Genomic DNA, 15,721 nt, shown 5'->3' with positions numbered 1-15,721 from the left:
TGTTCTAGAATAAAGTACCCATTAACTTCACAAATGGTTTAGATGTACCCAATTCAGGAGGTGGCCTGTCAGTTGTACTTAGTTCTATACTTCTTGATTATGAATTCATTTAATTTCTCAATTTAAATTAAAAGCTCTTTGAGAATAGCAAATACTACTTTATTATTAAAAATTGATTGTCAATTAAATGGTAGGTTTCTGCTAGGCATTTAATACGTATTACCTCTGGTTTTCACAATGATTTTGTGAGACAGGTTATAATTTACATTCAATATAGACCTTACAATCATTTTTCTGAACTTGAGATCGTTTAAAAGTCACAAATTTCCTTCCTTTTGATGTGGGAAACCATACAGAACATGTCAGTGGGGAGGATTCAGAGCTATTAACCACTAGCCACGCTGGCACAACTGTGGTCAAATTTCAATCCAGAAACAAAATGGGAGTGATCTCAAAGGATCAGTAACCAAAGTACTCCAAGAAGTTTCCTTAAGCTTTTTGGCCTAGTATACCATTTTTTTTTTTCCCTTTAAATTCTTTTAAGAAAGGAAACTAAAATTCACTAAAATCCTTGTATATGCCAGAGGCTGTTCTAAGTGCTTTCATAGACATTATGTTATTAATCCTTGCAATTAATCTCAGGAATATAATTCTTGTTTTCCAAAAGTTAGATAACTTGTTCAGAGCAACTAGCCTCATCTTTGAAGTCATGTCTCTTTTATCCATACCATACTTCCCTCTAGTGAGAAACATGTCTTATATAAATGTCTTATACAAAACAGGATGTTGTCTACTAGCCAACTGAGATGTGTAGACCTTATTTGGATCCTGACTCAGAAAAACTATAACAATACTTATGAGCTTGAACATTGACTAGATATTTGATGATATTAAATAATTTGGGGGGTATATAACAGTATTGTGGACATGTTTTAAAGAGTCCTTATAGATACATATAGAAATATTTATAGATGCAATGATATAGTGTCTTAATTTGTTCAAACTAAACCACTGGAGGGGGAAGGATGGGTACAGAAGTGAAGCAAAGTGACTTTAATAATGGTTAAAGCTGGGTGATGGGTACATGGGCATTATTACATCATTCTCTTCAAATGTGTATGCTTTCCATAATCAAAAAGTTTTTAAAAAGAGGGAAAAAAAGCCTGTGTAGAAAGGTAGAGAGAGTCCTGGGTTTAAATAACACCTTTATCACATAGTAGCTGTGTGACCTTGAACAAATTACTTTCTGAGACACAGTTTCTCAGTCATAAAATGAAGCTTACCTTGCAGACACTTACCTTGCAGAGCTGTAATGTGGATTCAATGAAGTGATATGTGTAAATATCCAACACAGTGCCCTATACACTCTAAATTCTTTACACCAGTGGTCCCCAATCTTTTTGGCACCAGGGACCGGTTTCGTGGAAGACAATTTTTCTGCGGACAAGGGATGGGGATGGTTTTGGGATGATTCAAGTGCCTTACATTTATTTTGCACTTTATTTCTATTATTATTACATTGTAATATATAATGAAATAATTATACAACTCGCCATAATGCTGACAGGAGGCGGAGCTCAGGCAGTAACGCGAGTGATGGGGAGCGGCTGTAAATACAGATGGAGCTTCGCTTGCTCACCTGCCGCTCACCTCCTGCTGTGCGGTCCAGTTCCTAACAGGCCACAGACCGGTACCAGTCTGCGGCCCGGGGGTTGGGGACCCCTGCTTTACACCATTACCATTACTAGTTAATGTTATTACAAAGTATAAATTATCTCTGTTTTCATTTCCTTGGTCTCCTGACTTAGCCTAGAGATAACTTCCAATATTCAGATGAATCTGATCTTGGTTAAGAGCCAGAGATGAATGATATAAGCCCTCTGTGTACATGGTCATCTACAGAGCACCTCTTTGGAAGAATGTCTCTTTTCCAGTTTCTCCTGTACCACTGGTGACCTGGATCCAGACCACCTTCCTCTGACACTCCAGTTCACACCAGTTTCTTCTTTCTAATACCTACACCAGCAATTCTGGCCTATACCTCTTGTTTTATGAATATAAATATGCTATTTTGTATTCTTCCTTTTATAACCAGTTTATTGAATGGGTTAGCTATATAGCTTTATTTTCTCATCACTGCCTCAAATATGCTCTACTGTGTCTCCCTTTCCCCTTCCAGGATGATATTTTGAGCTGATCTATATCTTTTCAGGTAACAGAAAAGTGGTTGTTTCTAAGGTATTAAAAATTTCAGTCTAATTTAAATGTAAATTTCCACTATATATCCAACCCGATCTCGCCTTTCTCAGCTCAGTTTTGAACTAAGCAGTGGAGAAGAGATTGTAATCTGTTCTTTATCCTGCTTGCTTCCCTCCTCCATCCTTTGCTCTACTTCTCTAGGGAGGTGGGCAAGAAAAGGAGGTTAGATAGGAAATGGGCAAAGTCTCACTTGACTGGTGCTGGTGTAACGTGGCCATTGACACCCTTTGTGAGTCAGATGCCCAGATGCTGCTTCTCATAATCCTGGGTGTTTGTGAACTCTTTAATAGCTCCTGATTAGAAATTTCCAAACTTTACAACTTATTGATGGGGCAATGTACACTTGACTTGCTACCACTCCTATTCAACTGCCCTCCAGTGGCACACCTCTCTAAAAGGGACCTAAAAATTTATCAGACATATGTCCTTTCAAGGAACTTCCAGTTTTATAGGACAGCTGGCACATATACAAGTGACTATGAGTCCAGATGGGATAAGAAGTCTGAGACATAACTCTAGGCTAGGATGACTAGAGAAGGATTCCTAGGAAAGAATCAGATTTTGATCATCAGGGCTGTGGAAACTCATGAGAAATGATTTCCATTGTCCCTGAGGAGAAGCCATTGTCCCTGCTGGCCTGCACTAAGAGGCACGGGGCTTGTCTAAAATGGATTCCCTTTGGACACATGCACGTGTGGGTCTCTTTTGTTTCTTCCATCGGTTTTCCCTGCCCTTACATTGTTCAGATCTACATATACCTGCTGAATCCAGGAATGGAAGGCCCAGTTATTCTGATAGATCTCTTTACCCCATTAGGATAAAAATCTTATTTCCAAAGCTTCCCTGCTGGAACAAACACATGGGCATGCCATGGTTGCCATTCTTTCCACTAGACTCTCTCTGAAAATTGAGACATGCTTACTCCACTGAAAAATGCTATGGGCTCAACTACAACATGAGAAATCCTGAGAAAAATATAAACGATATAGATGTATCTCAAATCTTAAATAATTTAGGTTTTCCCTCCAGAATTATTTTATTTCGAAATCACGTTTTCAGTTTAACTGTGTGAAAACCTGGTTACAGTTATCATATATTTGTCATTCTATCCTAGGAGCTGAGGTGGGGGAGGACAGGGGACTTATTTTGGCAGACATACCTCAATGCAATAATTTGCACAAGATCAGTACTTTGATTCTTAAATTATCTTTTAAAATAAAAGATAAACTAAAATTCTAAAGTTGAATAATAATTATAAATTTCTTACCATTACATGGCACTATACAATCTACAGAGTAAGTTCAAAGTCATATCAATCTCACAATAACTCCTAACTAGAGAGGGTAGGCAATCTCATATCTATTTTCACATGACAAAACTAAAACTCAGAAAAGTAAAGTAACTTTTCCAGGACTTCACACTTATGATACCTAAAACATGGCTGTGATGCCTAAAACATACAATTAATGACTCCTGGTCTTAATGTACTTTCCATTACATAGTTCAGTTTTTGTCCTTCTTTTCTGACTGGGTTCTTCAGAACTACAATAAGATGGTAACAAGCATATTTCAACATAAGTTCTCTGTGCAAACAGGTTTGGAAACATAAGATTAAGCAAACTAAGCAGATACTGGGTCTTTACAACAGGACCACTCAGATTTATTATTAATATGAAAATATGCACTGAAAATATTTAAGAGCGGGGTGTAGGAAGCACTATTTACCTCGAAAAACGTTTCCACAAAACTCTTTGAGGGGAAATAACTATCAGTGTCTTGGAAATATTTCTTTAAAGAAACAAAGTCTAAAATGTCCTTACCACCAAATTTAAACCACCTTCCCTTTCAACCCTGCCACTTCACCTAGAATGAGAAAACTTTCAAAAGGGCTTCCTTTTAATGCCATCTCAAAAGCGCTGATTTGTTATAAAGCTATTTGCTCTTAAATATTTTGCTTAAAATGTAAAACAATCTATGACAGTATATTGAGCTTATTGTGTGCCTATCATGTATATGTGTATGTATGTATGTAGGTAGGTATGTATCTGTATGTAGCTGCACCTCTCCCTCACCCTTGCTTTGAGAGCCGTTCTCTGCTCTTGGCCAACATGCATTAGTGCACACTTCTACAAATGCTCAACAAACAAAGGCTCTGAGAGGCCAACCCTGCCTCGAACATGCTCTGTAATAGTATTGTGTGCTCCACTAAGGATTCCCTTTCTGCCATTTATTTGATGTTATCTGATGGACCAAAAATATGTAAGTTTGATAATGCTAGACCTGACACAAAGAAGTGAAGTAAGGATGTCATCAGAATGTTTCAAACGCACTCAGGGCACCTCAGAAAAAGGTAAAGGAAGGAGAGGATAAAGGTTGGAAGATAATTAAAGGTTGGCAGATATCCTCCGACATAATTTATGAAGAGCATTATAAATCACTGGATGGGGACAGATTGTTCATTAACTGAACATTAGTCAATAGAAGCTTTGGGAACTTTAGTAGGAGGCATGTCTTAAATGAATGGAGCACTTTTCCAAACAGATGCAGGAACACGGGTCTATGCTAAGGCGTTGATTCAGTCAGTATACCTTCTCTAGGACCACACTCACCATGTTACCTGGGATATGTGTGTATTAGCTATTATTTAACCACCAGCAAATTAGGACAAATATACCTGGAAAGAGCAGAACACCTAAGTGTTCTGCTAGGAGAAATGGTGAAATGCAGGAGGGAAGGTAGAGATCCGAAGGGGGAGGAAGAATTATTTACTATGCACTAAGCTCTTTTAGGTGGTATGGATATACATATATATATATATATATATATATCTCTTGAGGACACCATATATATATATATATATATATATATATATATATATATATATATATATATAAAGATTCCTATAAGGTAAATATATGATCCCATTTCACAAGTGAGAAAAAAAGCCCCCCAAATTAATTAGAATCAAAAGTCCTACCCAATTCTGTGAATCATCCAATACTCCTACTATACAAAATAGCGTCAGAATTTAGGTGCAACTTTTGTAGACTTCAAAAGGAGAAAAGGATGCTCCTTTTTAACTCCAGATAAGAAATATACCTGAAATTCCTTAGTAAGTGGGGCAGGAAATAGGGGGAGAAGGGAGGAAAAAGCTGAGGAGAAGTGAAAAGGCTCTTAGAAGATCTAAAGACAGTAAGGCCATTTTGGATTTATGTGTGTGTGTATGTGTATAGGGGTTGGAAACACGTTTTCAGTTTAGTGGGAAAAAGGGATTAGGAGGTATATTTTCCTTATCATAAAAGCCCTAGGAGAAAAAAATGAAGGAGTAGATCGTATGATCATATGAGTCCTCCCACAGATACATTTGAAAGATTAGTCATGAAATTAGTTGGAGTAATAAGGGAGGTGAGCAGAGAGTATCAGACAGAAATCTCTTTTTTGGAAGGTATTAAAGGATAGAAGTATCATCATATAATATTTAAACCAAAGGCAAGGCTCTTGAAATATTTTCACTGAGTCTCAGTGACCCACTGGAGGCTTGGGTGGGAGGCAAGGGCCACATTATTTAGCTACATTGGAAAATAATTAATAGATGACCTTAAAATGTATTCAATAAGGAAACAAGCTTAAAAATGTCCTCTTAGTTCCATATTCTCTTGTGTCTAATTATATGCTGGTATTATATGGTAGGGAGATGATGGTAAAGAAAAGGTATAATGGAAATGGGATGCATTTAAAGAAAGAATGAGAGAAATGGGAAGTTTGAGGTCTCAGTGTAGGTACTTCTTCTAGAAATTTTTTCCTCTATGCATCTATACCACATTTTTATTTCACTTGACGTACTGAACTGTACTTACCTTCCTCATTAGGAATAAATTCCTTGAAGGCTGACATTGTATTTTATTTAATGCTGATTCCACAGTGACTACACAGTGCTTGGCACACTTACTTAATAGATATTTGTTTTACAAGGTAGGTTAAGCACTGTTAACTGTTCACTGGTCATAGCTCACTTCCTTATTCAGAGGTTCCATTATGAGTGGAATTACTACAGCTCAGAGACTAAAGTGGTTTATGAACCATTGATTTCTGATGAAAGGAATGACAGTTATGACAATGACTATCATTAATTGCACACTTTCAATAATGAGGCATTATATTATATCCTTTAATACATAGTCTTCTGTTCTCTGTTCAAGAATCCCGTGAATTACTATGTTAAATGGAAACTGAGGCTAAGAGGTTAAACAACGTATTCAAGGTCACAGAACTAATAAACTGTGGAACTGGGGATTTTTATCTAAATGTATCTAGCTTGAAAACTCTTGTTTTACATTTTCTCTTATAGTTTCTTTTGGGTCAACTGAAAATTCGTGAGGGTTGAGGAATTTTTCCATTTACTAACTAAAAATGGGGGAAGACTGAATGGATGGTTTTCACCTCACTCTGAGGAATAAATACCTTTATAAACATTTAAAAGAAAAACTAACAATTTTGTTTAGAATTTAAACTTATTTCACAATTTCTTTTTTATTTTTCATAAAATTTCCCATATGAGTAAGAAAGCAAACACCAAGCACCTTATGTATAAATTTAAGAAACACTTGAACTTCTGGAATAAACAAAATTGGTAGTCTTTCATTAACTGATAACGTCAAAAGCCAAAGAATTCCAGAAGTTGCTAACTGAAAATCAGACTTGTACAGCACTATTTCATACATTAAAAATAAAATATTATATTAGTAAACATGTCAACTTTATTGATAATGCTTAATGGGCCTCCAATGGGAAATTTCACTCAATTTAAGATTGGGTCTCAAGAAATCAGAAATAAACATGCTAATCACAAATTAATAAAGCCAAGGCAAAATGTAAAACACCAGACTCCAGCAGCACCAGAATCTACTATTCTAAGAAGCCTTCAAATGCAATAAACATTCTAAAGTATGAAACAACAGAAATATTAGTATCTAGTTGTTCACATTGGAAAAAATTTACCGAGGCTACAAAGCACATTTAACATGTTAAAAATTTGCAAAAAATCTATTTACATTCAGCTCTTCAAAAGTTTCAGAGCCCAAGAGATAATAAACAAGATCCAAAGAAAGGAGAAAAAAATACACTTAAAGTGACAGATTTCTTTTTCAGAAAAATCCCTATTCGAGCAAGAATAAAGAAAAATAGTATTCGTTCTATAGATCTGTAATAATTGCAAGTAAATTTAACTGATTTGTTAACACTATGCCTTTTATGAGCAATACTTCAAAAAAACGAAATCTTTTCAATTAAGAGAGCCCTTCTTTCTATAAAAAGTTCAGCAATTACTGCATTAGATATATTGAGCTTGAAGGCCACTTGGCGAATGAGAGTACTCCAAGTCTTAATTGTAATTTAGAACAAAAGGAAATAGGTTGTTCACCTGAAAATAATACAACAAATGGTTAGAAATGCAGTGCATTGTCTTAAAAAAACCCCAAAAAACAATTGATGGCTACACAGCAGGTCATCTGTGTTAGAACTGCAGTAAAGGAAGGCAGTGGAGAAATCCAGAGAAAACAGAAGATTCATGGACAAATTATCTGACTTGCATGCTTTAAGTTAGCTGATAAGGGTATAGAACATCTCTTTAATGTATTCACAGACACCTTATTATTAAAGTGTCAAAGCTCTTTGAAGATTCTTCAGTAATTTGCTATTCCATTTCTGTTTCATTCATTAAGCAGTTTCTAAAGCACCCCCAAGATCCCATTTGTGGAGTTCTCAATGAATGAAGCTGGAAGCAACTCAAACTATTTTGATTCACTTAAAAGAGCATAAGCTGTCTTTAGAAACAAACTGTAAATGAGAAATCCAGTGTTATGGTCCCTTCACAATGTGAACATGTTAAAATAATTCCATAGCTCATGAGACCCATGATCTAAATAATTGGTACACATATCTACCATAGTCTAGATTTACATATTGATATCAATTCTTATAAACAGGTAAAAATAATATACATTTTTACTTATTAAGAAATAAAAGGGAGTCTACTCTGTAAGTGGATTAAAAAGCATGCTTAAAGGTATTAATATAGTGCTTTTATGTCTTTACTGAAAGTAAATTATAAAATAACTTTTAGTCTAGATTTTCCTGTTAGTAACATAAAGATATTTAAAGCAATTCTAATTCTCTGCGTGCTTTTAGTATAAATGATTTAATTTCTTGACATAATTAACAAGTTACATGTAACTGATTCTTATGAGAACAAATATTTAATTGAGAAATATTACAGAGTATCTACTATAAAAGACATTGTATAGATATTGTGGAAATATGAAAAAGATCATTAAAATCTCTGCCCTTGTGAAATGTGCTTTCACTTTACAGATATGTCTTTAAGATAGAAATGTTCCTTACTCTACTATATTTTTTACATGCTGAAGGGATGGATTAGGTAATTTATATGGATCCCATCCAGTTCATATACTCTATAAATTATGTGAATTAACCACTGGGATAGTAGAAATATCGCTCATTTATTAATTTATCTCTGCACCATTTGATACTTTACAAAATTAATATATTTATATCTACTAAATGCAACTGAGATGGACATTGTCAATTTCAACCTTAGATTAACTGAATGTGATCCCCTCGATAAGAAGAACCTTCCTATCTTCCTAAATAATCACTAATCGTAGGAGCATAAAAATTACCCCATACAAAGAAAAAGACGTTTAGAACGACATTAAATATATTTTGCTCTTGCGAATTAGGAAACCACACATTTCATATTGATATTATACTGTCATTCTATGAAATTCCACAGGGAGCTCCTCAGCAATGTTTGGAATCCATACCTATATGCAACCTAAATAGAAAACCTATAGCTTGCTCAGGACAACATTTCTAACCATGCTATCCTATTACAGAATGAGATTCATGGCACAGCAAATCAAAGCCGGACGCTTAGCAGCTACAAGTCTCTGATATCTGCAGAAGCTATGTGGTGTTCACAATAGCTTGGACATGCCTGTTTTCAGAACAGGGTAGCAAGACTAGGTGACATCTGACCCAAGAGCATCTGTTAGGGACAGACTCTACGGGACAGAGCTCATCCCAATTCAGTAAAGGTTTACCGTGAGGGAAGTGGTTAAATTAAATTGTTGATTGTGGAATGTGTTGAGAAACTCACCACCTTGCTTCCTTAGCTTCCTCAACAATTTCCAAGTGTATTTAGCTTATCTCTCAAATGAGGAAGAGACGCAGACTTTGTCTTTCTCAAGCCTCCACTAATGTCTCAGCTTTTTCAGGTAAGAATTCCTGGCATTTCCCCAAAGGGGACATTTGTGATAGTTTCAGTCTCTTTCTGAGTGCCTTCCAGAAGGGACAGAAATGCCTGGATTATCTTTAAAAGGCCTAGAGCTTTATTGCACAGGCACTCAGGAAATTTTTATGGAAGGGAGAAAATCAGGGAGAAATAGAGAAAGCAAATGAACAGAAAGGAGAAAAAAAGAAGGAAAGAGAAGGGCCAATTAGGCAGGTATTATTGCCGGCTTTGCAGTCCCCGTCCAGCAAGAGGGCACTTTAAAAGCTCTAAAGGTTTTAAAAAGCTGCACTGCTCTCCTCTATAGTGCCTGCTTCAGGTAGAATGATTCAGGCGTCTTCCTTCAGTCTTCCCGCCCAGCCCCCAGCCCCTTTCTCTGCAGGTGGCTTCATCTGGAGGATTTCCATGAAGGCTGGAGACAGGCAGCTTGGATTTGGGTTCTGCCTTCTAGGAGCCAAAGGAGAGCTGGCAGAGCCTGCTGTGTGTTTACACTGCAGCTTCCTCACTCCACTAGGTCCCAGTGCCTGTAGCTGCAGCAGACCTGGAGGAGGTGAGACAGGTAGAAAAGAGGGAAGGCACCTGCAGTGTCTCAGAAGGCTGGATTCCTGAAAGGATTCTGGGGAATAGAGCAGAGAGGGGATACAGATGGGCCTGGACAGTTTGCAAACAGGAGCTGAAGATTCCAACTGGTTTGCCAGTTCTCTCCAAAAACTTGAAGGATTCTAAAGAAATGGACTGAGAAGCTAGGAAGGCCAGACTAAACATCTAATGAGGTGGGTATATCAGAAGTGAGGGACAATAGAAAAAAAGAGATAGAGACCTTACCAAAAAAAAAAAAAAAAGGCAGAGAAGAGAGATGCAATGGTATGAAAAGGAACCCTGGGACTCTCTCGAAAGATGTGCTGGGGAGCAGGCAATTATTTACGTCATTGAGGACTCTGTAAGTGCAGAGAGAACGGAACACCTCCACTCAACAATACTTTTTAATTCTTTATTCCATAGACTAGAAGTTAATTGACTTTCCCCTAGCTCCATGGCTCTGAGCCTCAATTTTCTCATCTGTAAAACAACGGGTTTGGACTAGATGCTTTCGAAGGTCTCTGCCCAATGTTTTCCTCTATAACTGTCAGCCTATGAAGCAGGGTATCTGAGAGCAAACATCTATGAGCTTTCACACCAGGTTTGCCCTTCTTTCTCCACCACCCATTTATCAATGCAGTGCTACACCCTCACCATTCGGGGAGCTGATTCCAACTTTCAGGGTTGACGAGGAGTATGGCTCAATTATGACAAATGATTGGTTCTTCTGCCCTGGAGTAAAGAAGGGAGGGCCAGAGAAGGCAGTATGATTTACACTTTGGGTTTCCAAGGAGAGGATATTCTCGAATTTTCTATTTCAAATTTCATCCACTTAAATAAATTATAAATTCCTTCAAAGGGTTCCAGATAGTCGGACTGACTAAAGAGCCAAAAGTCCTATAATGATCTATCCTATTTGGGGCAAAATTTATTTCATTTCATCCCAGAAATTGGATCTACTTTTTCCATGGAAATCCAGCATACACTGGTCATGCTATTCTCTTGTCTGCCTGCCTCATGCCCTTCTGCCAGCCTGCTTCAGTGCAGCATTTTCTGGGGTTATTAACACCCAAGTTTAATGAGAGTATACTCATGAGTGAGGTGTTCAATGAAGCAGAACGCCCCTCCCCCACCACCAGCCACAACACACACATATAGGCAGTTTAAATGGCAGTGAGGATAAAATGTGTCTTCCCAAGAGTTTCATTTTTAATTTGTCTCAACGTGAAATTCCTTTAAATTGAAAAAATTAATATGTAGAAACACAGCTCCCTTGCTCCTCCTGTCTTCAAGTGGGCTATGAAATACAGATAGTATACACTTGTTTTTACTACACCCACTAGCATTTCCATTTCATTTCAGTCTCCAAGATATGGCCAGGAGGGCAACTCTAGAAAAATGGATTCCCACCCTGGCATCTCACAGGGCACTGATCCGAGCAGCGCTGAGCACCCACAGGGAGCATCGCCATTTCCTGCCCCCTCCCCCAATTCACCAGGGCCCCTGATTTCCACGGGGGTTTGACCTTGCAAAGACCCTTCTTCCGTTTCTGGGCAAGGAACAACCCATTTTAACTCAAAACACAGAACGACCTTTTCTCCTTTAAAGAAACACTACCAAAGGTAAAACATCTGGGTTTACATTTTTCACCCCTGCATTCCGGAATGCGAATACAGGATGCAAAGGCAGGTAACTAGTTTGGGTCTGACAATCCCCATTCAGAGGCTCTGAGTCTCAGACTCTGTTCAGAACAGACCGGGCTGACAGGGCGGTTGAACATCTTTTCCTTTTTTTGCCCATTCACCATCGTGATGAAAAATCAAAACCGAACAATTATCTACTCATTTCTAAATACTAACAGAGAAATGTGCTTCTAGCGCCTAGCTCTGTGGTTCTAAACACTAACATCCCACTTGGAAACCAACCCTGGTTTCCACACCATCTCGTCCACTCAGTTTTACTTAGCAAACACGTTCGCTGCTCTTCCACGGTGAGAAAAATGGTGCACCAGCCCCACGGAAGACAGGTTGGTACTTGACTGCAACCGCTCAATAGTTTTATCAGCAACCGGAAAACTTCACAGTCGGTCAATTAGCTACTTAAATCTGTGTAAGGAAATCTGCCTACTTATAGACAAACTTTAAAAGCACCTCTGTTTCACCTATCTTAAGTCTAGCCTAAGACAATCCCCCAAACACGCTGCATATAAACATTCCCCCTTCCCCCCACCCCCGTTATTCCAAAAGGTCCCCCATGGACTAACAGTACGTTCAGATCACCAGCATTAACCAAAGCAATTATCACCGTGCATTTAGATGTCTCTATGCAAAGCAAAGTAAGTGACAATAGTCAAAGCACCTCCCAGACAACTGGCTGCACTACACATGCAGAAATGCAACGAAGATTGTATTTTCCACTTACTGTTATAGCGCTGCTCACGGTCACTTAGCGAAAATGATAAAACTCAACAGTTCTTTGTAAATAAATATATGTATATATAGTTAATTCGGATAAACGGTTAAGCCGTCTCCGTGTATGGTTCTCTCACGCTCTTTTTTTCTGTGGAGCTCTAGAGTGCTTAAATCCCTCTTGGATCGCGCCTTGCAAGCCCAGCAGTCGCTGCAGCACGCTCCGGTAAGTCTCTGCTGCAGATTGGGAATCCCATAGAAAACCTAAGGTCCCTGGAGCCGGATGCGCAGGCGCTGGAGCCGCCGCCTCTCCAGGCACCCCCTCCCCTTTCCCCTCCTTCCTCCTCCCCCCTCCCTCCTCCCTCCTCCTCCGGGCTCCGCAGCCCAGCTTGGAGAGATCTGGCGCCGTGACCAAAAGCAGCCAGGCATTGGCGCATGCTCAGTGGGAGGGGCTCGGAGTTTCCCAGAGTGGATTCCATGTCTCCAGATTTTAGCAGAAACTCAAAAGGAAAGTAGCTAAGAAAAGGGAGCCTGGCCACTCGAGCAACCTTCACCTGGACTGGTAGAGCGGGCTGGGCTCGCCACGCCCCGCGGTTACCCCGTCTGGTGGTGAAGGCTGAGGCCAGAGCTGGGACACGTGGAGCCTGCTTTTCCCGCCACCCTCATGCCTAGAGGGCCCCCGGCCCACTCTGTGTCGGGCTGCAAGGTGAAGGAGAAAACTGCAGAAATTCCTTTCTCTGAAAGAAGAGTTCCCAGCAAGCTGTGAGCGCGTCTTCCCGGCTCACTGTCGAGGAAACTCTTATGGTGGGCACTTTGTGTGGGCCATTTCTTCCGAGGGTCTTATACTGGGAGTACAGGGAGCCAGGCCTTCTAGTACCCCACTACTCAGGAGGGTCCTGGTCCAGAACGGCGTTGGAGAAATGTGTGTTGAAGGGAGCTGGCTCTGAAGCTTCTTGTCCTGGGCGACCTTGGGCAGATCATGCTAATCATCAACCAACGTTTAATAATAAGCGCCTTGTTTATGCACTAAATATATTTTATTGAATGTGCTTTGGGTGGGGCTGGGGAGGGGATAGTGAAGGGGAGGGAATGAAACTTCCTCGGAATCCAGGGTTGAGGGATTGGACTAAGCCATTTTATAAAGCCCCTTTCTGTGTCCTTGAAGGACACGTACATTTGCCAGCCCTCCCCGGATCCTGACTGTCCTAGCCAAAGCCTGGAAGACTTGGCAAGGAGTAGTGCCCAGTAAATGTTTGGTGGCTTGCCTACCAGGAAAGCAAGAATTCTTACATGTTCCCAACCTGATCAGTTTCCTCAAGTGTGTTGTTTGTACATTCGCTTATTTCAACAATTATTCACTGACCACCTGCCTACTGACTTTAGGCACTTTTCAATGCCTTGGGGATAAAGGCAGCGAACAAAATCCCTCTTGAGGTTTACATTCAGGTGGGAATTTTCAAGAGAGGGAAATTCTGGAGGCGCAGTGAAGATCGACTTTCTCTTTAAGCAGAGAGTTTTACGATTTGCAGAGTGCCTTCAAATACCTTATCACGTCCAGGAAAACTGCCGTTTTCGGTTCTGAGGACACCATGAGTATCTCGCGCAGCCAAAGGGCTCGAGACAGACAAATCTCCATTGCTAGGAGGGAGTCTACCCCTGACTGCTAGTAGGGGGCGTCCAGCTTGGAAGAACCTGAGGCTACTTAAGCAAAGATCAAGAGAAACTCCGCCGGACAACTCTCAGGCGTTGGAAGGCTAGTGTTCGGTGAGGGCCTCTGGCGGTGACGCCTAAGCCGCTGCCTCGAGCTCAAAGCCAACCTGGACGGCCCACAGGTCAGGAACGCGCGCCCCTGGGCCAGACGCCTCGGGCAGGTGGCGCAGAGCGTGAGAGCGCTCCCGGGACTCCCCGGACAAGGCGCTCCGAGGTACCCTCCCGACAGGGCTCTTCCGCGCGGTGCCGGTGACCGCGGAAACCCGGAGCGTGGATTCGCGCGGAGCAGGGCGCGCGGCCCCGGCGTGCTGCGGCAGCCGAGCAGGTGGTGAATCTGGCGGGCGCCAGCGCTGCGCTCCCCGGCCGCGATACGCACTGCGCAGCGGGGCTCGTCCGGCCCGATTCTTTCTGTTTCTCGGGATGGGCTGGGGGCAAAAGTCAGTTCTCGATAAGTCCGCTTTGTTCGGTCACGGACACAACCTCCAAAGCTTTCAAAGTGATTTCCAGTCTTTTGTCGATTTCCCCTACTCTAGCATTTTACGCTGTGCTCTCTGGTTTCTCTCCGGAGAGCAGTCTCCGCGCTGCAAACCGCATCAACCGTAGGGGTCATGATGCCATTTCTTTGCTTCGAGGAGATGTACTTATTTATCGCGCCCTGGAGGTCTCTTTCGTGGCAATGTTAGGTCGTTGATGACTTACTGACAACTTGTGTGTAGGGAAAACTGAACACTGATACTTTAGACCGTGTTGTGCTGTAGGGGAGATTTGATTGAGAAGCGTGCGCTTTTGTGAAGCAGCTTTGTCTCATTGGGCAAGAAGATTTTGCTTGTTAGTTCTATTTGCACTGAAGCGTTGTTTGGCGATATCTTATTTTTTAATCTCCAGCAATTGTGCAGCTTTATCTCTTTAAGCTCATTTGTTGTTAAAAAATTGTGTGTGTGTGTGATGCCTTTTATATATGCAACACGAAGTCACAGTAGGGAAGCCCATCCTAAAAACATCGAAGGGATAATTATCGTTTAAATTACAGAAAGCAGGTCCCCTCTATAGGATGGTAGAATGATCTTTAAAAGAGGGCTGTGGTAGGGACACTAAAAAATGAGGGAGCCCTGTGTTTCCTCCCTTTTTCAGTCATTTTCAGATGTAATTACAGAAGGGCAGAGATGCGCTGCCCTGGGGTAGAGGAACTGGGTCACTGCACCATGTTGAGTAAAGAAGCAATCAGCTGCAGCAGTTGTCGCATAACTTGAAGCCAAGTCCCCAGCACTGCGGACCGCCCGCGGTGTCAGCTTTCACATCCTGGAGATTTTGGGGAGAGAGAGAGGGGGTACGTCGTCGGGGGCAGGAGGAGGGAAGGGGAGAAAGGTGCTTTAGGGAGAGGGTTGTTTGTTTTTTCTGGAGTACTTGGTGGAAGCCTCACTTGCCCGGAAACAACTGAGAAGCCATTTTCCTTTCC

The sequence above is a fragment of the Eschrichtius robustus genome, chromosome 15 (assembly GCF_028021215.1).
Source record: "Eschrichtius robustus isolate mEscRob2 chromosome 15, mEscRob2.pri, whole genome shotgun sequence".
Lineage (NCBI taxonomy): Eukaryota > Metazoa > Chordata > Mammalia > Artiodactyla > Eschrichtiidae > Eschrichtius > Eschrichtius robustus.
Note: the sequence above shows the minus strand (reverse complement) of the source record.